The sequence below is a fragment of the Amblyraja radiata genome, chromosome 20 (genome assembly GCF_010909765.2).
Source record: "Amblyraja radiata isolate CabotCenter1 chromosome 20, sAmbRad1.1.pri, whole genome shotgun sequence".
Classification (NCBI taxonomy): domain Eukaryota; kingdom Metazoa; phylum Chordata; class Chondrichthyes; order Rajiformes; family Rajidae; genus Amblyraja; species Amblyraja radiata.
The window spans coordinates 13,050,105-13,076,287 of NC_045975.1; the positions used below are offsets into that span (position 1 = coordinate 13,050,105).

The window sequence follows — 26,183 nt, forward strand, 5'->3', positions numbered from 1 at the left end:
ATTCTACACCTGCCCAGTCAGAGCCCAGACACAAAGAGCTTTCTCCTGCCCGAGAGACAAACCGATGGATAATCAGTAACCGACCTGACCAGTGACCCTCTCCCTGACCAGACACACACACACACACACACACACACCACGCTGTGCTGGAAAGAGTGGAACGACTAGATACAGCCAGTGTAAAAATAACTCAGGGCACAGAATCACTGAACTCAACTGCTGAAAAGTTTTTCCCAACTTTTAAACTTTCTATCCGATCGGCGAGTTAAAGCTGAGCTTCTGCCTACCTGTGCGGCTGCACCGACACGCATTCTTGCTCGATAGCCCTGAGGGTGTCCAGCCCCGCGTGTAGTGAGGGGAACCAGTGACAGCCCGGAGCCAGTGAAGCAAGGTTTACGTGCCCAGAGCCTGCGACTGGCCACTGCAGCTTTACGCTGTGACTTGGCACATGGTTCCCAGCTGATGTAACCCATCCCAGAGACATATTAGTCATCTCATGTTTCATAACTGGGCCGGGACTGGAGTGTTCATCAACTACTCTGGCTGCCACCCTCTGTATCCCGAGCTCAGGGGGAGAAACCCCAGGCAGCAAACTCCCGACTCCAGCGTTGGGCTAACCCCAGGCATGAGCGTTTCCATGCACAGTCGCAGAGTGGCAGAGAGAGTGTGACAGAGTCACACAGAGAGTGGCAGTGACAGAGAGAGAGAGAGTGGCAGTGACTGAGAGAGAGTCACAGTCGCAGAGACACAGAGTGACAGAGACAGTGACAGTCACAGAGAACGCAGCAGAGATAGTCACAGACACAGAGAGGGTGACACAGAGTGACAGAAAGAGAGACAGACAGACAGACACACAGCGAGTCACAGAGAGAGAGAGAGAGAGAGAGAGAGAGAGAGAGAGAGAGAGAGAGATACACAGATGCAGAGAGGTTCATAGATACAGTGACAAGAGACAGACAGAGGCACAGAGATAGTCATAGAGACATGTTCTGTAACTCAACGCCAGGAACGAAGAATACAGGAAACACAGAGCATAGAACAGAACACAAACAGGCCCTTCGGCCCACAATGTCCGTGCCGAACACGATACCAAGATAAACTAATCTCATCCGCCTTCACATGGTCCAATTCCTCTCTCCCTCTCTCCCCCTCACCCTCTCTCTCTGCGGGCGGAGCACCAAGGCAAATTCTTTGTATGTGAATACGTGGCCAATAAACGTATTCATTCATTCATCACGGATACGGATCACCATCAAAGGGATCGATCAGAAGTGCTTCTCCAAAACGCAGCCAGTATCATCAAAGACCCACATCACCCTGGCCGTGCCCACTTTTCACCACCATCAAAAAACCATGACAAGTTCAAGTTCAAGTGAGTTTATTGTCATGTGTCCCTGTATAGGACAATGAGATTCTTGCTTTGCTTAAGCACACAGAAAATAGTAGGCATTTACTACAAAACAGATAAGTATGTCCATATACCATAAAATAAATATATACACACATGGATAAATAAACTGATAATAATAATAATAATAATAATATTTTGTTTATAGGGACAGTGCATATTAATTAACATTTGCATGTAAATATGCGAGATTGTAGCCAATCAGTAGCTAATTTCCGTCTCTAGTCCCAGGCAAAGGCAGGTGAAGTGTCTTGCCCAAGGACACAACGACAGTACACACTCCAAGCAGGATTCGAACCGGCCACCTGCAGGCTGCCAGCCGAACACTTAGCCCATTGTGCCATTGCAAATAACAGAATAACAGACTACCAAGTTCAAGAACGCCTTCTTCCCAATAATTCCCACCACAAACCTCAGAATCCCTGATCTTCCATGAACTGTGTCTTTGGGTGCACAGCAGACTATTATTGGTCCCGAGTATCACAGTTATTAATTTGGTGCACCACTGATTATTCTATATTTATCTTTGTGTCATTGCGTTTACAGGCTGGTTAAGCTGCAGCAAGTATCACAGCACATTGGCACAGCGGTAGAGTTGCTGCCTCACAGCGCCAGAGGCCCGGGTTCGATCCTGACTATGGGTGCCGGCTGTACGGAGTTTGTATGACTTCCCTGTGGCCACGTGGGTTTTCACTGGGTGCTCAGGTTTCCTCCCACACTGCATTGACGTGCAGGTTTGTAGGCTAATCTGCTTTGGTAAAAATTGTAAATCGTCCCTAGTGCGGGTGGGATAGTGCTAGTGTACGGGGATCGCTGGTCGGTGCCGAAGGGCCTGGGTCCGAGCTATATCCCTAAACTAATAACTAAACCAAGCCTAAAGTAACAATTTCATTGTTCAGTTGTCGGTGCACATGGCAATGAAACCCACTCGACTCTTTGGCTCTCGAACAAGGGATTTAGATGGGACAAAAAGCTCGCCTTACAAGCATTACGCAATGCTCACCACACTTCCCCTGGCAGGGTGTAATTAGAGGCTTAATTGTAGCTCACAATGGGAAGCAGTGACTGTAAGCAAAGCAAAGCACGTCGGACTCATGGAGCAGAGGGCCTGTACAACCGAGCGGAGGTTCGCAATAACCAACCCGATCTCCCGGTGGCTCAGCACTTCAACTCCCCCTCCCATTCCCAATCCGACCGTTCTGGCCTCGGCCTCCTCCATGGCCAGAGTGAGGACCACCATAAATTGGAGGAGCAGCACCTCATATTTCGCTTGGGCACTTTTGCGCCCCAGCGGTATGAACATTGACTTCTCTACTCAGGTAGTCCTTACTTTCTCAGCTCTCCCTCAGCCTTCTGGCTCCACCTCTTCCTTTCTTCTTCCCCCCCCCCCCCCCCCCCTCTCCCTCACATCAGTCTGAAGGATCTCGACCTGAAACGTTGCCTATTTCCTTCGCTCCATAGATGCTGCCTCACCCGTTGAGTTTCTCCAGCATTATTGTCTACCATCGATTTTCTGCAGTTACTTCTTAAAGGTTTGTATGCTAATTGGCTTCTGTAGATTAGCCCCAGTGTGTAGGGTAGTGGTAGAGTGCGGTTATCACTGGTCGGTGGGCCAGAGGGGATGTTTCTGCACCGTTTCTCTAAACTAAACCTCTCGCACTCCCTCAGCCCGAGTCCTTGGTTGCTGGTGAGTAACGGTTTCCCCACTCCATGTAAACACATGTAGGTCGACAGGGTGGCGAGAAGGTCTTTTGTCACGCTAGCCTTTGTCAGTCATGGAATTGTGTATAGAAGTTGGGATAGACACACAATGCTGGAGTGACTCAGCGGGACCAGCACCATCTATGGAGAGATGGAATGGGTTCAGTCTGAAGAAGGGTCTCGACCCAAAACGTCACCCATTCATTCTCCCCAAAGATGCTGTTTGTCCCGCTGATTCACTCCAGCATTTTGTGTCTATCTTCAGTTTAAACCAGCACCTGCAGCTCCTTCCTACACATAGAAGTTGGGATGGTACGTTACACTTGTACAAGACATTAGTGAGGTCGCAGCTGGAGTATTGTGTTCAGTTCTGGTCACCTTCCTTTAGGAAAGATGCCATTAAACTGGAAAGGGTGCAGAGAAGATTTACAAAGACGTTGCCTGGACTTGAGGGCCTGAGCATTTTGGGAGAGGTTGGGCAGGTTGGGACTTTTATTCCTTGGAACGCAAGAGGCTGAGGAGTCAGGGAATCAAGAGCTAGAGGGCATACGCTTAAAGTGACAGAGAAAATATTTAACAGGGACTTGACAGGCAACTTCTTCACACGGAGGGTGATGGGTATATGGATTGAGCTGCCAGAGAATGTAGTTAAAGCAGGTAGAATAGCAACATTTACAATACATTTGAACGTGGAGAGGAAAGGTTTAGTGGGATATGTGCCAAATGGGACTAGCTTAGATGGGGCATTTTGGTCGGCATGGATGAGTTGGGCCGAAGGGCCTGTTTCCCTGCGGTAAGACTCTATGGCCAACGAGACACAGTCAGCACCACCTTCTAACATCTGCAGTATTTTGGATTTCCAACCATAAATCACTCACTGGTTTAATTATAGAGTAGGAACAAGGAACTACAGATGCTGGTTTACATATTCCAGCGGGTCAGGCAGCATCTCTGGAGAGCAGGGAGAGGTGATGTTTCGGGTTGGGACCCTTCATCAGTTTAATTACTCTGCAAAGATCACCTCGATGTCACGACATCAGCTCCCAAAACCAGTTTGCCAAGTGCCTGCGTCACAGGGAACCGGACAGAGGGAGGGGCGGAGAGAGTGAGAGACAACGAGGAGCAGACACAGAGAGGGAGAGAAAGTGAGGCAGAGACAGAGGGGAAGAGAGGGGAGAGGAGTAGAGGGGGGGATGGGGGGGAGAGGAGGGCAGGGAGAGAGAGAGGGAGGGAGAGGGGCAGAGAAGTGAGAAGGAAGGGGGCACGGAGAGAGCCAGGATGTGGGGGTGGAGGGAGAGGGCAGGGGGTAGAAAGGGAGGGAGGGAGAGGGGCAGAAGGGGAGGTTGGAGAGGAGGAAATGAGAGACGGTCAGCATGCAAAACCAGAATTGCTCGGCAGTTTCACAGACAGGGGCTGGAGAGTGGGACTTTGGCCGAGATGTACTCTCCTAGTGGGACCCATTAGAGCATTATCTTGTGTAAACAAGCCGACTGAGACGAGCGGATGATTGTCGAGGTGATAGCCATAGTCTGACGCTGGCCTCAGGGACCAGCCTGCCCATCATCGCGCAGAGTTTCACGACAGCAAGACATATCTGAGATTGTGTTACTGCACTAAGTATAGGCCCACAGACACACAACCCACTGCCTCAGGCCATAAAGAAATGAATAGAATGCAAGATTCATCGGTCACTTTAAAACTGGATACACATCTGACGGTATTCGGAAAGATACTGGACAGGCACTGCGGCAACAAAGCCATTTTTACAGTGCGGCGCAGCGCTAGAATCGCTGCCTCACAGCGCCAGAGGCCAGTGTTTGATCCTGACCACGAGTGCTGTCTGTACATTCTTTTTTTGTACATTCTTCCCGTGGCCAGCGTTGGTTTTCTCCGGGTGCTCCGGTTTCCTCCCACACTCCAAGGACGTAGAGGTTTGTAGGTTAATTGGCTTTGGTAAAATTGTCAATTGTCCCTAGTGTGTAGGATAGTGCTAGTGTACTAGGGGTGATCGCTGTTCAGCAAGGATGCATTGGGCCGAAGGGCCTACTTCTGCACAGTATCGCTAAGCTAAACATTAGCACCGCGCGATTCAATCATAATAAAAGCGCACCAGAGTCTCCAGGTAGATTAACAGGTGTACTATAGAAAGCAAAAGTCACAAAGTCAGGCAGCGTCCATGGAGAACACAGATAGGAGACATTTCGGGTTGCGACCCTTTACAGAATGATGTCTTATTCAGTCAGAGGGGGCCCGATCTGAAAAATCACCCAACCATGTTCTCCAAAGATGCTGTCTGACCCGCTGAGTTACTCCAGCACTTTGTGACCTTTCATGTAAACCAGCATCTGCAGTTCCTTGTGTCTACTGTAGAACGTATCCTGACTGGTTAGATTATAGACTGGTACGGCAATCCAAATGAACAGGAGCGCAAGAGGCTGCAGAGAGTGGTGGAATCACAGCCCTTCCCACCATCAAAAGCACCTACTTGAGGCCCTGCCTCAAGATGGCGGCATCTATCATCAAGGATCAAGGGCCATGCCCCCTTCCCACTGCTACCGGAGGTACAGGAGGTACGAGGTACAGAAGCCTGAAGTCTCGCACCACCAGGTTCAGGAACAGCGAGTTTTCTACCAAAGATCGCTCTATGATCATTGTTTTCTACGGCCATCGGGTTCCTGAACCAACCACATTCCACGCTCGGCAGTGGAACTCCTGCGGTGAAACCAAGGGATTAGCAGTCTTCAGCTATCTTTGGGATTGGCAAAATGCAGAGATCACCAAATGAGGCCGGGCCACAGGTGACTAACTCTCGGCACAGAGAAATCTCACTGCCACAGCCGCGGACACAGGCTTCTTGGCCCATCCAACCCTTGCTGACCAAGATGCCCCTTCTAAATTAGTCCCAATTACCTCAATGGTTTAACTCTAAACATTTCCTATCCACAAATACATGTTAAATATTATTGCACATGCCTCAACTATTCCCTTTTGGCAGCCCATCCTTCTATCCACCATCCTCTGTGTGAAAAGTTGCCTCTCCTATTAAATCATTTCCCTCGACTCCACTTATTATCTTTCAGCCTTCGTCTCCCCCCTCGCCCTCTCCTCCCCTCCCCCTACTTGGCTCCATCTGCTCTCATCCCCCTCCTTGCCTGGTTCCACCCATCACCTGCCTGCTCCTGCCTCCCCACCCACTCCCCCATCACCTCTGTATCATGGCCATCTTCTCCTCCACACTCACAATCCTCGACCCGATACGTCAACCGCCCATCTGCCACCGTAGCCGCTGCCTGACCCACTGCGTTCTTCCGGCAGCATGTTCTCCTTGCAATGGGACTCAAAGATCGTATCTTTGATGGGACTGACTGAAAGCTCCATCAAAGAGCTTTAGGCTTTTAGAGATACAGCGCACAAACAGGCCCTTCACGCCCATGCCGACCAACAATCACTCTGTGCACTAACACTATCCTACACACTCGGGACAATTTACAATTTTACTGAAGCCAATTAACCTACAAACCCGTACGCCTTCGGAGTGTGAGAACAAACCGGACAAACCCACGCAGGTCACGGGGAGAACGTACAAACTCCATACAGAGAGCATCCGTAGTCAGGATCGAACCCGGGTCTCTGGTCTCCAAGGCAGCAACTCTACCGCTGCCGCCCCTGGCCAGCACAGATACAACGGACCAAATGGCTTCCTTCTCGGACTCTGCGATACGTTGCGAGAGTTCCCTTTGCAGGCCTGCCGATACAAAAACTGCACCTTTTTCTTTAAGTACTGAAACGCCAAAATCATGTGACATTTGGTCTGGTAATTATTAAATAAAATATTATGCGTCAAGTCCTTCCATTCCAGCTGTCGCTACTTACCACTGGTATCAAAACAGGGAACCCCCTCCCTGCATAGTCTTGCAGAAATGCTTCAGATCTTTTTTGTGGCCGAGCTAGGAATCAAAAACAGTCGCCCCTCTAGACATTGCACTCCCCTCCCCGCCCCACTCTTGGACCATCTTGGAAACAAACAGCACACTCGGCTACAAACCACAAGAGACGTCCAAGGCAAGGTCAGCCATCGTATCTTCATGCCTGGGATTGGTGGGATTTTTTAACAAATACTCATGTCTAGAGCGGCAGAAGGCCCCTATTGGCCAGGGGCTGCGAGATTATGGAAGAACACAAAGTTATCTTGCTTTATCGCAGTGCATATGTAGATAGTGTTCGGTAATGGAGGACGAAGCAGACAGCAGTAACGCTAGGCCTCGTTGCCATGGTGACACAAGGAAATGCAGACTCAGCAGAAAACAAAGTGCTGGAGGAACTCAGCGGGCCAGGCAGCACTTGGAGAAAGGGATTAGGATTTCAAGGTTAGGGATCCTCGGATGACAAAAGAGGTAGCAAATTTGGTCCAAAAAAAAAATAAGGAGGTGTATGTAAGGTTGAGGAACAAGAAATCAGACGGGGCCTTTGAGGAATATAAAGTAAGAAAGAACACAAGCAGGGAGAAATAAGGAACTGGTTTACAAAAATAAAGTGCTGGAGTAACTCAGTGGGTGAAGGTTGACCCTTTGCAATATTTCAGCACTTTAGTTTAGTTTAGAGATACAGTGCTGAAACAGGCCCTTCGGCCGATGTCAACCAGTGATCCTTGTACGCTAGCTCAATCCTACACACAGTAGAGACAATTCACAATCTTTACTGAAGCTAAATAACCTACAAACATGTACATCTTTAGAATGTGAGAGGAAACCGGAGCAACCGTAGAAATCCTCACGCGGTCACGGGGAGATCGTACAAACTCTGTACAGACAGCGCCCGGGGTCAGGATCGAACCCGGGCTCTGGCGCTGTAAGGCAGCAACTCTACCGCTCTACCAACTCTATCGGGCCGCCCGAGACACTGTGTGTCTTTATTTTTTTTTAACTCAAGCAGAGAGATTGGGGGGTTAGAAGGGGGTATGAAATGTTATAGTCGAGTTGAATTAAAGAAAATCCCAAGGCTTTTCATACACATTTTAAAATAAGAGGGGAACCAGTAAGAAGGCAGGCCCATTCAAGGATAAAGGAGGGAATTTGCCGAGGGAGTTAGAGAATGTAGGCGAGGTATTAAATGAGTACTTTGCATTGGTATTCACCAAGGAGAAGGACAGTGAGATCAGCGGGCGGTCACATTCTCTACCGCTGCGCCACCGTGCCGCCCTTAGGTTATAGGGAAAGGAAAGAGAGGAGATTACAGGGGCTTTGATTAAGATCTTTGCACCTTCGCTAGCCGCAGGCAATTTCTGGAGGACTGGAGTTGCTTTGTGGGGATAATCCAGGAAAATATAGGCCAGTAATCCTCACGTCAGTGGTAGGAGAGGATTCTTCGGGGTTTGCTCGCATTTCGAAGTATGGGTTTGTTTAGTTTTGTTTATTTAGTTGAGATGACTTTATTGCCACGTGTACCAAGGTACAGTGAAAACCATTTGTTGCCTGCTAACCAGTCAGCGGAAAGACTATAGATGATTACAATCAAGCCTTTCACAGTGGACAGTGGACAGATAACTGGAATAATGTTTAGTGCACGATAAAGTCCAGTCAAAGATAGTCTGAGGTTCTCCAACGAGGTAGATAGTAGCTCAGGACTGTTCTCTAGTTGTTGGTAGGGTGGTTCAGTTGCCTGATAACAGCAACAAGTCTGGAACATGCCTTCCTTACAGGCTTGCTTGATTTGTTTCGAGATGGTGGTGAGCCTGAGACTCTGTCTGGGGTTGTGGCAAAGGCAGATATGATGGTGGCATTCAGAAGGCTTTTAGATCGGCACATGGATATACCGGGGACGGAGAGATATAGATCATTTTCAGGTGGAGGAGATTAGTTTAACTTGGCGACAAGTTTGCCACAGATGTCACGGGATGAAGGGTGTGCATGTCTGCTCTATGTTCCAAGTCTCAAGCCTTTGCCACCCTCTCTCATGGCTTTTAGTAGACCTTCCCTTCATCTGAAGAAGTCTCGACCCAAAACGTCACCTATCCATGTTCTCCAGAGATGCTGCCTGGCCCGTTGAGTTACTCCAGCACTCCGTGTCTTTCCCTTCCCCTATTTCCCTGCAACATCAAACTTTTTGAAGTGTCTCATGACTCTGAATCCATTGGAGTCAATTAATTGTTTGTAGCACCTTGCCCTGGAAATTTATTGCAAGAGGAATGGAAATGAATGCTGCTTGCCGAAAACAGTATTTCTGAAGTAGTAGAGATAGTTTTCATTCAACGGCCTTTCACTAAAAATTTAACTAAAGAAGTTAAAGAAATTCTTTCCCATCTCCCTCCCAAAGGAACGTCCTTCAATTCTGAGGCTATAACCTCTAGCCCTATACTCTCCCACTAGTGGAAACATCCTCTCCACCCTATCCAAGCCTTTCACTTGATCCCACCAGGTATTGCTCTCCGGCAGTGACAATTGAGTTGAATTTTTGAATTGAATTGATTTTATTAGGGACAGTGCATATTAATAAACATTTGCATGTAATATGCAAGATTGTAGCCAGTAGCTAATTTCCATCTTTAGTCCCACACAAGGTAAACACATCCCAAACTAGGTAAAACCAAAAGACAAAAACAAAAAACAAAACAAACAATATGGTTTAGACAGTCTGCTCAAATGTTCCTTCCTCAACTCCCATGCGTTTGGATGCAGGAACGAGGCAGGATTTCCCCTCACGTTGCCATCCTGAAGTCAGTCTCGCCCTTCCTCCCGGGGGTATTGCAACCTCTCACCACACCATCCGTGTGCCGTCTACATATCCCGTCCAATAGGAGTGTGGAGACGCTCCCTCTCGGGAAGCGTGCAGCCAACCCCACCTCACCCTCCCGGCACCAGGCAAGCTTCAGGGATCTGCCCTAAACTTAGTGACCTTACCGCACAGGCAGCAACTGCAAGACGCACCGAAGCCTTGGCTTCCTCATGAGACAAAGAAAGTTTCGGCAAGTCTCCGAGGACTCTGAACAACTTCTGTAGGTGCACAGCAGAAAGCACCGCATCAGGGCTCATCGCAGCTTCAGCTCTGCCCCAAGACCGCAAGAAATTGCACAGAGAGCTGTGGACGTGGCTCAGTCCATTACACAGACCGGACTTCCCACCATCAACTCCATCTACTACTTCGCACTGCCTCAAGAAAGCAACCAACATAATCGAGGGCCTTTTTCACTCCAGTCATTCCCACCCCTCATCCTCCTGCGCTCTAAGGAATAAAGGCGGAACCTGCTCTACCCCTCCCTACAGCTCAGTCCTGGCAATATCTTGGTAAATCGTCTCTGAACCCTTTCAAGCTTGACAACATCTTTCCTATAACATGGTGCCCAGAACTGAACACAATACTCTACATGTAGCCTCACCAACGTCTTATATAACCGTAACGTGACCTCTCAATACTCAAGACTCTGACTGAAGAAAGCCTTCTTGGCCACCCTACCCACCTGTGACAGGTGCTTCCGTTACCTCCCACATCCCACATCAGTGAGGATTTGGGGGTTAATTGGTCCACTGTAAAATTGCCCCTGATGTGCAGGGAGTGGATGAGAATGTGGGATAACATAGAACCAATGTGAATAGGTGATGGATGGTCAGCGTGGACTGGGTGGGCCAATGGGCCTGTTTGCATGCTGCATCTCTAAACTAATCTAACCCCAGATCCCATAGAGGATACTCTGATGTGTCTCGAGTGCGTCATACCTTGGTTGAACGGGAATTTAAAATAAGAATGAGCAGATATTTTAAAAGTTTTTAAAAGGTCATGCATCATTAACTACCTGACGATCTATTCTGAAAGAGATTATCTATTGCGCAACGGAGGCACACCCAGGTAATTGCAGGAAGATCATCACCTGCGAGTTACATTTGGTTTAGACTCAACCTTCCTGCTATTCATCAATTTCCATGTCATCGACAAATTTACTAATCAGACCCCACCTACATTTTTGTCCAAACAATTATAAGTGACAGGAGCAGAATTAGGCCAAGTCTACTCCACCATTCAATCATGGCTGATTCATCTCTACCTCCTGACCCCATTCCCCCGCCTTCTCCCCCATAACCTCTGACACCCGCCACCAATCAGGTGGCTCAGTGGTGCAGCGGGTGGAGCTGCTGCCTCACGACGCCAGAGACCCAGCTTTGATCCTGGCCTCAGATGCTGCCTGTGTGGAGTCTGCATGTTCTCTCTGTGTAATAGTCATAGAGTCTTACAGCATGGAAACTGGCCCTTTGGCCCAACTTGCCTGCACCGGCCAACCTGTCTCAACTACACTAGTCCCACCTGCCTATGTTTGGCCCATATCCCTCTAAATCTGTCCTATCCATGTACCTGTCCAAATGTTTCTTAAACATTACAATAGTACCTGCCTCAACGACCTCATCTGGCAGCTTGTTCCATATACCCACCACCCTTTTTGTGAAAAAGTTACCTCTCAGGTTCCTAATAAAACTTTCCCCCCTCATCTTAAACCTGGTTCTTGATTTCCCCCTACTCTTGCCAAGAGAATCTGTGCGTTTCATCTGGGTGCTCTCGTTTCATAGAAACATACAAAATATGTGCAGGAGTAGACTATTCGGCCTATTGAGCCAGCACTGCCATTCAATATGATCATGGCGGATCATCCAAAATCAGTACCCTGTTCCTGCTTTCCCCCCATATCCCTTGATTCCATTAGCCCCAAGAGCCAAATCTAACTCTCTCTTGAATATCTCCAGTGAATTGGCCTCCGCTGCCTTCTGTGGCAGAGAATTCCACAGATTCACAACTCTCTGGGTGAAAAAGTTTTCCCTCATCTCAGTCCTAAGTGGCCTACCCCTTATTCTTAAACTGTGACCCTTGGTCACAGTTTAAGAATAATCGGGAATATTTCGGGAATAAACGGGAATAAATCGGGAATATTTTTCTTGTAGCTAGCCTGTCCAATCCCTTAAGAATTGTATACAGGCATGTTTATATAAGATCCCCTCTCATCCTAAATTCCAGTGAATATAAGCCCAGTCGATCCATTCTTTCATCATATGTCAGTCCCACCATCGTGGGAATTAACCTGGTGAACCTACTCTGCACTCCGTCAATAGCAAGGTGTCCTTCCTCAAATTAGGTGACCAAAGATGTGCGATGTTCGTAGGTTAATTGTCCTCTGTAAATTACCCAGAGTGTGTAGGAGGGTAGTTTACATGGAACTAGAGTGAAAAGATGATCGCTGGTTGGCATGGACTCGATGGGTCGAAGGGCCAGTTACCATGCTGTTTCGTTCAATAAATTGATTGATACGTTACCGATAACAGCGGTCCCACCATTGTTCACAGACGTGGAGGCAGTGGTCACAGGGAGGAGGCAGAAGAAAGGGGTTGAGGAGGACAGGTAGATCAGCCATGATGGAATAGACTCGATGGGCTGAATGGCCTAACTCTGCTCCTGTGATGGAAGAACAGGGGTAGGTTGCTCTGGATGGAAGCTGTGTAGCTGGAGCTGTGAGGCTGCTGTATTACTGTACACCAGAAAGCTGCTACATCCTCTTCCTCCAAACAGGAAGCTCCCGTGGCTTGCAGCGCTGCGAGCTCTGTAATGTTTTTGCCAGAGGCTCACTAATGTTGTGGCAGATGTTTCCCGTCCTTCCGTGGGCGGGGTGAGCTGTGCCGAACATCCTGTCATGGAAGTGATCGACTGGAGGTGCTGCCTCAACAAGGCAGCTGATATCAAACCCTGGCCACACTCTCTTCTCACTGCTAGCATACAGCGGCCTAAAAACCATAACCTCCAGGTTCAAGAACAGCTTCTTCCCTTCAACCATCTGGCTCTCAAACCATACTGCACAACCCTAACCACAACCCTGCTCCAGCAATGATCTGCTATGGACTCTGTTTAGATTGCACCATGTATTTTGGTTTGCACTATTGTAGTATGGTAAACTGGTATTACGCAGGAGGGGCAGTCCTGAGGGGGTGCCGCACTGAGGGAGGGGCAATAGGAGGAGTAGGCCATTCGGCCATTCGGCCCTTCGAGCCAGCACCGCCATTCACTGTGATCATGGCTGATCATCCACAATCAGTACCCAGTTCCTGCCTTCTCCCCATATCCCCTGACTCTGTTATCGTTAAGAGCCCTATCTAGCTCTCTCTTGAAAGTATCCAGAGAACTGGGGTCCACCGCCCTCTGAGGCAGAGAATTCCACACACTCACAACTCTCTGTGTGAAAAAGTGTTTCCTCATTTCCATTCTAAATGGCTTACCCCTTATTCTTAAACAGTGGCCCCTGGTTCTGGACTTCCCCAACACCAGGAACATGTTTCCTGCCTCTAGCGTGTCCAAACCCTTAACAATCTTACATGTTTCAATAAGATTCTCTCATCCTCCTAAATTCCAGAGTGTACAAGCCCAGCTGCTCCATTCTCTCAGCATATGACAGTCCCTCCATCCCGGAAATTAATCTTGTAAACCTACGCTGCACTCCCTCAATAGCGGTAATGTCCTTCCTCAAATTAGGGGGGCAAAACTGCATACAATACTCCAGGTGTGGTCTCACTAGGGCCCCATACAACTACAGAAGGACCTCTTTGCTCCTATACTCAACTCCTCTTGTTATGAAGGCCAACATGCCATTCGCTTTCTTCACTGCCTGCTGTACCTGCATGCTTGCTTTCATAGACTGATGAACAAGGCAGTACTGAGGGAGGAAGAACACTGTAAAGTAACAGGGACTAACACACTGACTGCCCCATTCATGAGCTCAGGACTTTTCACTGTCCTTTCCCATCCATTAAGATGTTTGCATGGTTTGGCGGGAAGGTTCCCATAACATGCTTGTGATATCAACAGGGAGAGCTGTGTTAGTAACCTTGACGGGAACACTTGTCTCACACACCAGGGACAATTTACATGATTTAAGTCAAAATAGTGCCCGCCTGAGATTATACAATGGCTAGCTTGGAACCCAGAGACCTTGAGCTTGTGGGCGAGGACAGGCAGAGGTGAGGTGAGGTGAGGTGCCTGTATTCACACACAGTAAATGGTAGAGCCCTGGAGAGTTGCAGCACGAGAGGTCTGGGAGTATAGGTGCAGCGTGCCCAAGAGGTCAAGAGCATGTCATTGTCATATGGCTGCTGCTGCGACCCGACCCCCGGAGATTCGGTGGCTGCAACTGCGGGTTTGGCGGGCGGCACCGGGAGCCCGCGGGTCCCTGGAGGGAGACCGCTTTTCCGGGCTCCCGCAACGGCGACTTCTCCCGCCCGAGTTGCGGGGTTGAAGAGCTCCTGGAGCGGGGCCTACATCACCGCCCCGCGCGGCTTGGAATGGTCGCGGGACTGCGAGCGCGCGCCGGGGGCTCTAACACCAAGACCCGGTGTGCGACCTTGCATCACCCGGCGTGGCTTTAATGGCCACGGGACAATTCGCCATCGCCCGCCGGGGGCTTTGACTTTGACTCTGACATCGGGGGGGGGGGGGGGGGGGGGGGGGGAGTGCAGTGGAGATAAAAGTTTTTTTGGCCTTCCATCACAGCAATGTGATGGATGTTTATGTAAATTATGTTGTGTCTTGGGTCTATTTGTTTGTAATGTATGGCTGCAGAAACGGCATTTCGTTTGGACCTCAAGGGGTCCAAATGACAATAAATTGAATTGTATTGTATTGTATGTTCAGACGATGGAACAATGAGATTCTGTGCCAAGCACACTGGCCGATCGTTTTGCTGAACACCTTCGCTTGGTCCACCTTGGCCTGCGCGATCTCCCGGTTGACAAACATTTTACCTCCACTTCACATTCCCGCACTGACCTTTCTGTCATGGGTCTCCTCCACTGTCACAGTGAGGCCAATCGCAAATTGGAGGAACAACATCTCATATTCCGCTTGGGCAGCTTACAGCCCAGTGGCATATTGATTTCTCCAACTTCAAGTTACCCTTGCATTCCCTCTCTCTTTGCTCCTTCCACACCATGGTCATCCTGCCTGTTTCACCCTTTGTATCCCTTCGTTATCACCTTCCACAGCCAACAATGGACCATTGTGGGCTCCATCTTTCCTCAACGGTGTCAGCACCGATTTGTTCTATACCGTTTCATGCCTCTAGTTTCCATCTCCCCTGACTCTCAGTCTGAAGAAGAGTCTCCACCTGAAACGTCGCCTATTCCTTTTCTCCAGGTGAGACCATACCTGTGCAGTTCTGTTCACCCAGCTACAGGAACAATGTCATTCAGTTGGAAATGGTGCAGAAGAGATTCACAAGGATGTTACCTCGGCTCGAGTGCCGAGTTATAGGAAGAGGTTGTGTAGTCTGGGACTTTTCCCCTTTGGAGGCTGGCGGGTGACCTTATGGAGGTGTACAAGATCACGAGGGGCATGGATAAAGCACATGCTCAGTCTTTTTCCCCGAGGTAGAGGATTCCAAAACTAATGAGCATAAGCTCAAGATGAGAGGGAAGAGATTTAAGAGGGACCTCAGGGACATTTTTTTCAGTGGAATCCGTATCTGGCATGAGTTACAAGAGGAACCTATAGAAAGGAATACAATTACAACTTTATGGAGACATTTGGACAGATATATGGGCAGGAAGTGTTTAGAGGGATATAGGCCAAGTACAGGCAAATGGGACTAAGCCTAGTAAGCTAACTTGGTCAGCATGGCCAAGGTGGGACAAAGGTCTTGTTTCTTTACTAGAAAGCTCTTTGACTCTCACTGAAAATGGTTGCCACGCTCAAAGACTGTACACTAGCTGACTCGTCAGTCTTCAAAGTTAGAAAGAGCTTTATTGATGGTAAGTCAGGGTGGAGCTCAACAGGTCGGCTCATAGATCAGAACGTGTTTGATGATGATGCAAGGAGCCACAGATGCTGAAATCTTGAGGTAAACACAAAGTGCTGGAGGAACTCAACAGGTCCGGCAGTATTGGTGGAGGGGAATGGACGGAAGACATTGTGGGTCGGGACCCTTCCTCAGGCTGGTGGAGTTCGGGGAGGGGGGGGGGGGGCAGACGGCTGGAATAGAGAATATGGGGGCAGGACAAAGCATGACAAGTGATAGGTGGATACAGGCAATGGAGGTGGGTGGAGTAAGTGATGAAGGGTGAAGGTGAAAGGGAGAGGCAAAAGGGTGACAGATAAGGAGAGAAGAGTGAAGTGCAAAGCCTGAGAGGAGGGATATGGGTGCAAGGAGAAAGATGGAAGATGAGGAGAAATATGAGATGGGAGATATGTGGATGGAGGATAGGAAAGGAGGTTGGTGGGCAGGTGGTGGTAGCAATGGGAGAAATGTGTGTGCACTGGGATGGGGAGAGGAATCTTGGTGGGTGGGTGGGAGAAAGCCGAGGGAGTCAGAGAGTCGAGTATTTAAAATTAGAGAACTCATTGTCCACATCACTAGGTTATGGACTCCCCAAGCCAACTTCCTCCCTCTACAGATGCTGGCTGACCCACTCCAGGACTTTGCGCTTTTCACCAGTTATAGGAGCAGAATTAGGCCATTCAGCCCATCAAGTCTACTCCAGCATTCAATCATGGCTGATCGATCTCTCCCTCCTAACCCCATTCTCCTGCCTTTTCCTCATAAACTTTTTCCACACAGAGAGTTGTGAGTCTGTGGAATTCTCTGACTCAGAGGGCGGTGGAGGCCGGTTCTCTGGATACTTTCAAGAGAGAGCTAGATAGGGCTCTTAAATATAGCAGAGTCAGGGGATATGGGGAGAGGGCAGGAACAGGGTACTGATTGGGGATGATCAGCCATGATCATAGTGAATGGCAGTGCTGGCTCGAATGGGCTGAATGGCCCTTCACCTGCACCTATTGCCTATTGACACCTTTACTAATCAAGAATTTGTCAATCTCCGCCATAAAAATATCCATTGATGGCCTCCACAGCATTCTGTGGCAATGAATTCCATAGATTCACCACCCTCTGGCTAAAGGAATTCCTCCTCATCTCCTTGCTAAAGGTACGTCCTTTTATTCTGAGGCTGTGGTCTCTGGTCCTAGACTCTCCCATCTTTTGCTGAAGATTCCAGCATCTGCAGTTCCTGGTGTGTTTGAGGGTTCAATAGGTCAGGCCATCGAGCAGCAAAGTGTTTAGCGATGGTCTGTAGATCGAGACCTTGATCCTCTTAAAGGAAAAAAAAAAATGCCGACTTCCCCGCCCCCTCCAGCAGCCGGTGCTAGACGTGACTGAACGCAGGTCCCCCGGCTGCTGCTAAACCTGTCGGGTTGGCAGGGCACGACGGAGATTTACAGACAAATGTGCATTGTTCCTGCACAGTCATGAGGGTGACCTGCCGTTCTCCAGAGGCCTCTCTCTTGGGATCTCGAGGAGCAGGGCACCCGTGCAGACACAGTTCGCCGGCACCACAGCCATCTCAAGCCCAGGGCCGAGTCGGAAGGGTAAAGGGTGGAGGGTTGTCAAAACCCCCACCCTGTCAGCTACTAGCGGAGAGGCGGCAGTGCGGAGAGGCGGCAGTGCGGAGAGGCGGCGCCGACTTTTTCATCGGGAGCCTGGGAGCTCCAAACCGGCGCGGCCTTGTCGGCTTCGGCAGCCGCGGGCTACAACCAGGATGCGGCCGTTCCAGGTGGCCCAGCCGCCGAGAGGACTCTCCCGACGCCGGGGCAAGACCACCCGATGAGAACGGCCAGGGACATCGGGCCTCCGTAGAGGCAATTGCGGTGGCCTCAATAGGCCTGACATTGGGGTGAACATGGGGTGGGGACTGGACATTGTGCCTTCCTCCACAGTGCTATCCACTGTGGGGGGATGATTTTTTTGTCTAATTGTAGTCCTGTAGGTCTGTGTCCAAGATGGCTGCCATGAAGAGAGAGTGGACGCTGGCGCGCTTTGGCTGCCGCTGCTCCCTCTTCACACTGTGGTTTTGATTTTCTGTTTTTGGATTGAATTCTGTTTTTAATTTGTGTCTCTGTGATGTCTTTATTACTTGTTATATTCCGATTATTCCGATTATATGTTATTCCGATTACTATGTCCTTACATGTCCTTGAGATGTCTGAAAGGCGCCCATTAAATAAAATTTATTATTATTATTATTACATGCCCAGTACTCAACCCTCAGATCAACGTAACCAACTGACTGAATCTTACTGCTAATGATGAGATCTTATCATCATTAGCAGAACTTCCACCGCCTTACTGTAATGGGGCGACCAGAACGGCACACAATACTCCAAATGAAGCCTAAGCATAGCTTTGTGAATCTGCAACGTTCCTTCCTAAATCAATGCCCCAATTGATAACAGAAAGCATTCCATGTGCCTTCCTTACCTCCATGTGCCTTCCTTACCACCATATCTATTTGTGTGGCCACTTTCAGGGAGCTATGGTCATGGACCCCAAGTTTTGTATTTGCATCATTGAAGGGTCCCAACCTGAAGCGTTGATTGTCCACTTCCCTCCACGGATGCTGCCTGACCTGCTGGGTACCTCCAGCAGCTTTCCTTTTTTTTTTTGCTGACACAGCACAAACCAAAGACCCATCTGGAGGGGATGGGGAGAGGGGGGAGGGGCACCTCGATAAACATTCCCCCTCCCTGCAACATCGAGAGTCCGGGCAACGCGAGCTTAGTTTGGAGAAGGAGTTTCAGGCGAGTGGCCAATTCCCCCTCAACCTTTACCCCTGGGCCGAGAAACCATGGCAACTCACACCTACCATCTGCCAACGATCAACAACAAGGAAGTGTTGTTACCTCAACATACAGCACAGCGGATGGTAAACACCACACTCAGGAAGTAAGCTTTACATTTGTAATGAATGAAAGGTGATGATAGAGTAAATGAGAGAAGCAAAGGTTACCAGTAGCTCAGTGACTCAATGATCAAAGGGCAGATGAGATGAGATCTGGGCTCTCTAGTCAATGATTCACCAAAGGCTAGGGTACAGGAGTAACAGGCAAGTAAAGGGGTTGTCCCACTGTACGAGCTATTTCAAGAGTTCTCCCGAGTTTCCCCTGATTCGAACTCGGAGAATTACGGTAATGGCCGCTCGTAGGTACTCGGGGCTCTTGTGGACATTTTTCAACATGTTGAAATATCTTCACAAGTCTTCACGAGCTTACCGCGTTTCCCGAGTATCTGCCGTTAGCGTTACGAGCCGCTAAACGACGTCCCGAGCTCCAAGGTACCCGCTACGTACATTCTAGGTGCTTACGAGTTTGATTTTTTATTTTTTTTACTCGGGAGAGCTCTTGAATTACCTCGTACAGTGGGACAGGCCCTTAAGAAAGCTAAGTTTTGAGGTTTAAGGTGAAGGGGGAAAGATTTAATAGGTACCAGAGGGGTAACTTTTTTTATTTCACAAAGGGTGGTGGGTGTATGGAACAAGCTGCCAAAGGAGGTAGTTGAGGCAGGTACTAGTACAATGTTTATGAAACATTTAGATAGGTACTTGGCTAGAACAGGCTTGGAGGGATAAGAGTCAAACGCAGGCAGGTGCGACTCGTGTAGACGGGGCATGTTGGCCGGTGTGGGCAAGTTGGGCCGAAGGGCCTGTTTCCACGCTGCCAGACTCTATGACTCTAAGATTGTCATTTGCTGCTGGGAGATTTATTGATAATCTGGCTGATTGGTGCCACAACAATCTTCCTCTCAGCATCAGCATGACGCTGGAACTGAATGGGGAAGCCAGGGATCCATAAACCTGTCCTCGTCGATCCTTTGGCTCGGCGGTGGAGAGAATGAGTCAAACAGCTTCAAGTTCCGAGATGTGCAAATCTCTGAAGATCACAAAGAAAGCTCAACAACGCCTCGACATCCTTAGAAGATTGAGGAGATTCAGAATGTTGCTGAATACTCTATCGAACTTCCACAGGGGTAGGTCAGGAGCATACCGACTGGTTGCATCACAGCCTGGTTCAGCAACTCAAACTATCAGAGAGTGGCAGACACTGCCTGGTCCATCACAGGTATTGAACTGCCCACCATCAAAGGTAGCTATAGAAGGCACTGCTTCAGAAAGGCAGCGGATATCATCAAAGACCCACACTACCCTGGCCACGCTCCCATTTCGATACTTCCATCAGGAAGATGGTACAGGAGCTTGAAAACCGTGACGCCAGGTTGAAGAACAGCTTCTTTCCAGCAACCATCAGGCTCTTGAACACTGCACAACACTAACCTCAGCAACCGTGATCTTCTATGGACTGTGTCTTGGGTTGTAATATGGTTACCTAATATTACACGTATAAATTTATTGTATTATAAATTATTATATATTTATCTGTGTGTTATTGTCATAACAAGCCGGTTAAGCTTCAGCAAGTAAAAATGTATTCTTTTGTTGCCAACACATTTGAAAATGAAACACACTTGACTTGAGTCTTGACATCAATATATAACTACACCCACCCTCCAGCCTTCCACTTACAGTGTGAAAATACCTAAACATTTATATCCTTATTGTCAACTGACGTCAAACTCCTGTCGTGACTCAACTTGGCCTAATAACTTTTACCAAGATCTCTGCACTTCTCCTATATCGGCCACTGGGTTATAATAATGGCTCCACCCTTGGTGATCCAGAGCTCTAGAACTCTGTCTCTCTCTCTCTCTCTCTGCACCTCCAGCCCTTGCCTCCTCCTGAAGCAGCTCTCTGAGCCCCAAATGTTCAGCTTGCTGTTTTACCAGCTCATCCTGTCTGCAAGCGATAGAAATGCGATGAAACTGGTCTGAACAGCTGCCACCGATGAAAGTGAGACTGAAGAAACAGGCCGAGCTTGCCAACTTCACGAAGGCTTGTCATATCGAGACTTGCTCCAGAGAAATATTAGGACTTCATTCCCAGAGTGAAACTCCGGATACGATCAAAGAAAAGTCGACACAACAATAAGTCAATGAAACGTATCGAGGTCAGCAAAGTCCATTAAATGGCAGTTCTGAGAATGGTGTACCTAACAGCAAGGGCCTTCACTGGGAAGGGTATCGAGTACAGAAGTTAGGACATCATACTGTAGCTGTCTTTATTAGGACCACACTTGGAGTGACAGTGTGCAGTTCCGGTCACCTAACTATAGGATGGATGTAATTTTAAGTTGGATAGTTGGAGATATAGCTGGAGTTATAGGGAGAGGTTGGATAGTTCAGGAGTGTAGGAAGCTCAGAGGTGACAAGATCATGAGGGGAGCAGATAAAGTGAACGCCTACTGTCCATCTCCCAGGGTAGAGGATTTAAAACTAGAGGGCACATGCCTAAAATGAGAGAGGAAGGATTTAAGAGGGACCTCAAGGCAACTTTTCACTCAGAAGGTAGTCCGTATCTGGAATGAGCTTCCCGAGGAAGCTATGGAGGCGGATACGATTTTGACTTTTAAAAGGTATTTGAACAGATATATGGATGGGAAGGACTGAGAAGGTTATGCAAATACAGGCAAATGTGACTATCCCAGCGTATCAACATGGTCAGCATGGGCAAGGTGGGCCGAATGGCACATTTCCAAGGTTTTCATGTCTATGACTCCATAACAGTGCTGTCACGCTCTGAGATGATAACATCAGCTTTCAATTCCATCACGGAGGTTTCTCAGAGTTGGAAAGGCAGCGGTTTCACGAGGCTATTAGACGGGCAGGTGGATATGAAGGGATATGGATCACGTGCAGGCAGAGGAGCTTAGTTTAAACTGGCATCATATTTCGACACAGACAGTAGTCTGGTGGTTTTCCAGGTGCCGGAGCTTCCCGTAAGGGAATGGTGACGGCTGCCACATTCCGGGGGTTAGGAGTATGTGCCGGGGGATGCGATGAGGAGACACGACAGCTCTTTGGGGAAGGACCACAGTCTAGGGTCCTACTGCCATTGGATACGGAGGGCCCCGGCCCTGTGTAAATCTCTCTGACTTACCACTGATGGTATGTTGTGAATGATGGATTGATATCATGTTGACATCATGTGAATACTCCAAGCAAGTGCAGAGATAAATCATATTCAGCAAATGTGTAAATGACGTGGAATTGAAAATGTAATGAACAATGAGGAAAATAAATCAACTCTCTGAACCACTTATTGTCATAGTATGTAACAGGATGCGGTGAAAAACATTGCATGCTACCCAGTCAAATCGTGACATAGGCAAATACAACGGGTAGTGCAACGAGAAAGATGCTACTGTGCAGAATATAGTTTACAACAATGTACTATACCAGTCAAAGAGAAAAAGTCAGTTATGGGCTGCACGGTGGTGCAGCGGTAGAGTTGCTGCCTTACAGCACCATAGACACGGGTTCGATCCCGACTCCGGGTGCTGCCGTACGGAGTTTCTACACTCTCCCCGTGGGCTTGCCACGGGTATTCCGGTTTCCACACACACTCCAAAGACGTGCAGGTTTGGATGTTATTTAGTTTTGGTAAAGATTGTAATTTGTCCCTAGTGTGTAGACAATAGACAATAGGTGCCAGAGGAGGCCATTCGGCCCTTCGAGCCAGCACCGCTCGTGTAGGATAGTGCTAGTGTGCGGGGATCTTTGGTCAGTGCGGGCTTGGTGGGCCGAAGGGCCTGTTTCCGCGCTGTATATCTAAACTAAACTAATCTAAAGAAAAAGTCCAATGTCCATAATGAGGTAGGTTGGAAGGTCAGAACCACACCTTAAGCTTGCCCATCGCCTTTCTCCCCAAAGAAGGTGGGGGTGAGCTGTTCTCTTGAACAGCTACAGCCCTTCTGGTGAAGGTGCCCCAATGCTGTTGGGGAGGGGTCCAGGATCAAGACCCAGTGATGTTGAGGCAACAGTGTTAGATTTAGAATAACAACATTTCAAAGACTTTCATAGGAAAGGCCAAAGGTGGGCAAACGCAACAAGCCTAAATGGGGCATCAAGGTCGGCATGGACAAGTTAGGCTGAAGTTTAAACCAGTCTCTGCAGTTCTTTCCTACTGAAGGACCTGCTTCCATGCTGCAGCCTCTATGCCTCAGGCAGCCAATATCAAAGACCCACATTACCCACATCTCATTTCACTCCCACCAACAGGAAGGAGGTACAGGTGTTTGAAAACCATGACCAGCAGGTTCAGGAACAGCTTCTTCCCAACAACCGTTGTTAATCCTGGCCAAACTACAGAGGCTAGGAGTTTAAAATGGGGTAAAAGCTTCAGGGCTGCTGGGAGATTTGGTCAATTTGGAATTGCTCTCTGCAGAACTGGGACAAGCTGCGGAGTGGTGCCAGTGTATCTAGATTATCTGTTGCAACAAAAGAATAAGAACATCTGCAGACCTTGTCAATTAGGTGCAAAATGCATCAAAAGGATTGGATGGCTGCAAACCAGACATACACCTTGTAAATAATTGTAAATAATGTTGCAGAGTTCTACTTTGCCGAGTGTTGATTGGATGAGGTATTGAGCCTTGTCTGGGTTTCTTGCAGATCAGGGTAAATGTTTCTAAGTTGGCTTCCTTGAGAAGTCCAGTTTGAATACAATGTATTGAGCTGCTGTATTATTGGGTTAGGGAAATGTCTGTTATGCATGGGGTTAATCGATATCTGTAATTGGATTATTAAGAGACCACCCCCATGTGGTTCGGCCCCTCGAGGTCCCAAGACCTATAAGACTCCGCTGCCACAAGGTCCAGCGTCGATCTTCTGGGAGAGCGCTTGGGACTGCGTGACCTTCTGTAGTGTCTCTGTCTGAGCGAGGCCTAGAGTGCTTGATCGGGCCGATACGAGGATCGAACCCGCAGTGGGATAGGAACAGTGGTTGAACTGTAATTGTGTTTTGTTAAAATAAAGATTAGTTGTTCAAGTGCTTGATTCAGTGTTTTTGACTGAAGCTAGACTGGGGGGGAAGCTTAGAACGAGCAATTTACACCGTCAGGCCCTTGAACACTGCACGACACTAACCTCAGTTACGATCTGTGGACTGCCTTTGGTTGCACTAAGGACTTTGGGTTTTATTTAAATACTTGTATTGTGGTTGTTATTTTATTGAATTTTTGGTTTATCATATCTTATTTGTGTGTATTGTGGTTACAGACCTGCTGTGCTGCTTCCGTAGTCATTATACAAGACAATTAAACACTCTAGACGCTCTCTTGCCTCTTAAGTCAGATGGTGTGTGGGGCATCTGGAGGGACAGGGCTTAGAACTATCCATAGCCAAGGTCCATGCTCTTGGCCATTGAGCCAAAGGTCTGGTTCCTGTCCTCGTTTGTGTCTCTAGCAGAATCCTATCTGGCTGATAAATCATTTCTAGACTCGACTCAAACGTTTCAAAAGGAAACCAATCAATTTCCTGAAAGTTTATTAAAACCGCTTTGCTGCTTAAATTCTCGCTAAGTAGTTTATCTTTCATTTCCTCACATTAGTTACAGTAACACGATACTGGGAGACTGACACCAATTCATCAATTAGAAATCACCCTCAATGCCAGTAGCAACACTACAGGAATTCTTTTCAAGTTAATGAACTTAATGCTGTCACTGTGGAAGGCACCACACAGAGACACACACCCACACACACTGGTGTGTAAATATATGCACACAAGCACACATACATACACACACAGACATATATACACTCACACATACGCAAACATACACGCACATATATATACACAGACATGATTACACATATGCAAACACGCACGCACACACATATATATACACACACAGACATGTACATAGAAACAGCGAAAAATAGGTGCAGGTGTAGGCCACTCGGTCCCATTCAAAATGATCCTGGCTGAACATCTAAAATCAGTACCCTGTTCCAGCTTTTTCCCCCAATATCCCTGATTCCTTTAACCCTAAGAGCTAAATGTAACTCTCTTGAAAACATCCAGCGAATTGGCCGCCACTGCCTTCTGTGGCAAAGAATTGCACAGATTCACAACTCTCTGGGTGAAGAAATTTTTCATCATCTCAGAGCCTAAATAGCCTACCCCTTATTCTTAAAATGTGACCCCTGGTTCTGGACTCCCCCAACATCGGGAACATTTTTCCTGCATCTAGCCTGTCCAATTCTTCAAGAATGTTATATGTTTCTATAAGATACCCTCTCATCCTTCTAAATTCCAGTGAATACAAGCCCAGTCGACCCATTCTTTCATCATCGGCTCTGACCTTCCTTCCATCGAGGGGATTTATCGCAGTCGCTGCCTCAAAAAGGCTGGCAGTATCATCAAAGACCCACACCATCCTGGCCACACACTCATCTCCCTGCTACCTTCAGGTAGAAGATACAGGAGCCTGAATACTGCAACAACCAGGTTCAGGAATAGCTACTTCCCCTCAGCCATCAGGCTATTAAACCTGGCTCGGACAAAACTCTGATTATTAATAACCACTTTCTGTTATTTGCACTTTATTAATTTATTTATTCATGTGTGTATATATTTATATTATGGTATATGGACACACTGATCTGTTTTGTAGTAAATGCCTACTATGTTCTGTGTGCTGAAGCAAAGCAAGAATTTCATTGTCCTATACAGGGACACATGACAATAAACTCACTTGAACTTGAACTTCATATGGCAATCCCGCCATCCCGGGAATTAACCTGGTGAACCTACGCTGCACTCCCTCAATAGCAATAATGTCCTTCCTCAAATTTGGAGACCAAAATTGCACACAATACTCCAGGTGCGGTCTCACCTGGGCCCTGTACAATTACAGTAGGACCTCTTTGCTCCTAAACTCAAATCCTCTCGCAATGAAGGCTTTCTTCACTGCCTGCTGTGCCTGCACGCTTACTTTCAGTGACTGATACACAAGCACACCCAGGTCTCGTTGCATCTCCCCTTTTCCTAATCTGACAACATTCATATAATAATCTGCCTTCCTGTTCTTACCTCACATTTATCCACAATATACTGCATCTGCCCACTCACCCAACCTATCCAAGTTACCCTGAAGCCTCATAGCATCCTCCTCACAGCTCACACTGACACCCAGCTTCGTATCATCTGCAAACTTGGAGATGTTACATTTAATTCCCTCGTCTAAACCATTAATATATATTGTAAATAACTGGGGTCCCAGCACTGTGCCTTGCGGCACCCCACTAGTCACTGCCTGCCATTCTGACAACGACCCGTTAATTCCTACTCTTTGCTTCCTGTCTGCCAACCAGTTCTCTATCCATGTCAATA

General features: G+C 48.0%; 1 protein-coding gene across 5 annotated transcripts in view; it reads right to left on the reverse strand.

The window, feature by feature from the left end:
- LOC116984601 (F-actin-monooxygenase MICAL2-like) overlaps positions 1-26,183 on the reverse strand; it is a 172,120-nt gene that overhangs the window by 133,323 nt on the left and 12,614 nt on the right. Inside the window, exon 1 of one of the 5 annotated variants that reach the window (XM_033038834.1) lies at positions 288-554. The exons of 1 other annotated variant lie outside the window; for it this stretch is intronic. The gene's annotated coding sequence lies outside the window, so the exon portion shown is untranslated. Of the gene's footprint in view, positions 1-287; positions 555-26,183 lie in introns of those variants that run through there. 3 more of the 5 variants (XM_033038835.1, XM_033038836.1, XM_033038837.1) reach the window with 3 other exon arrangements.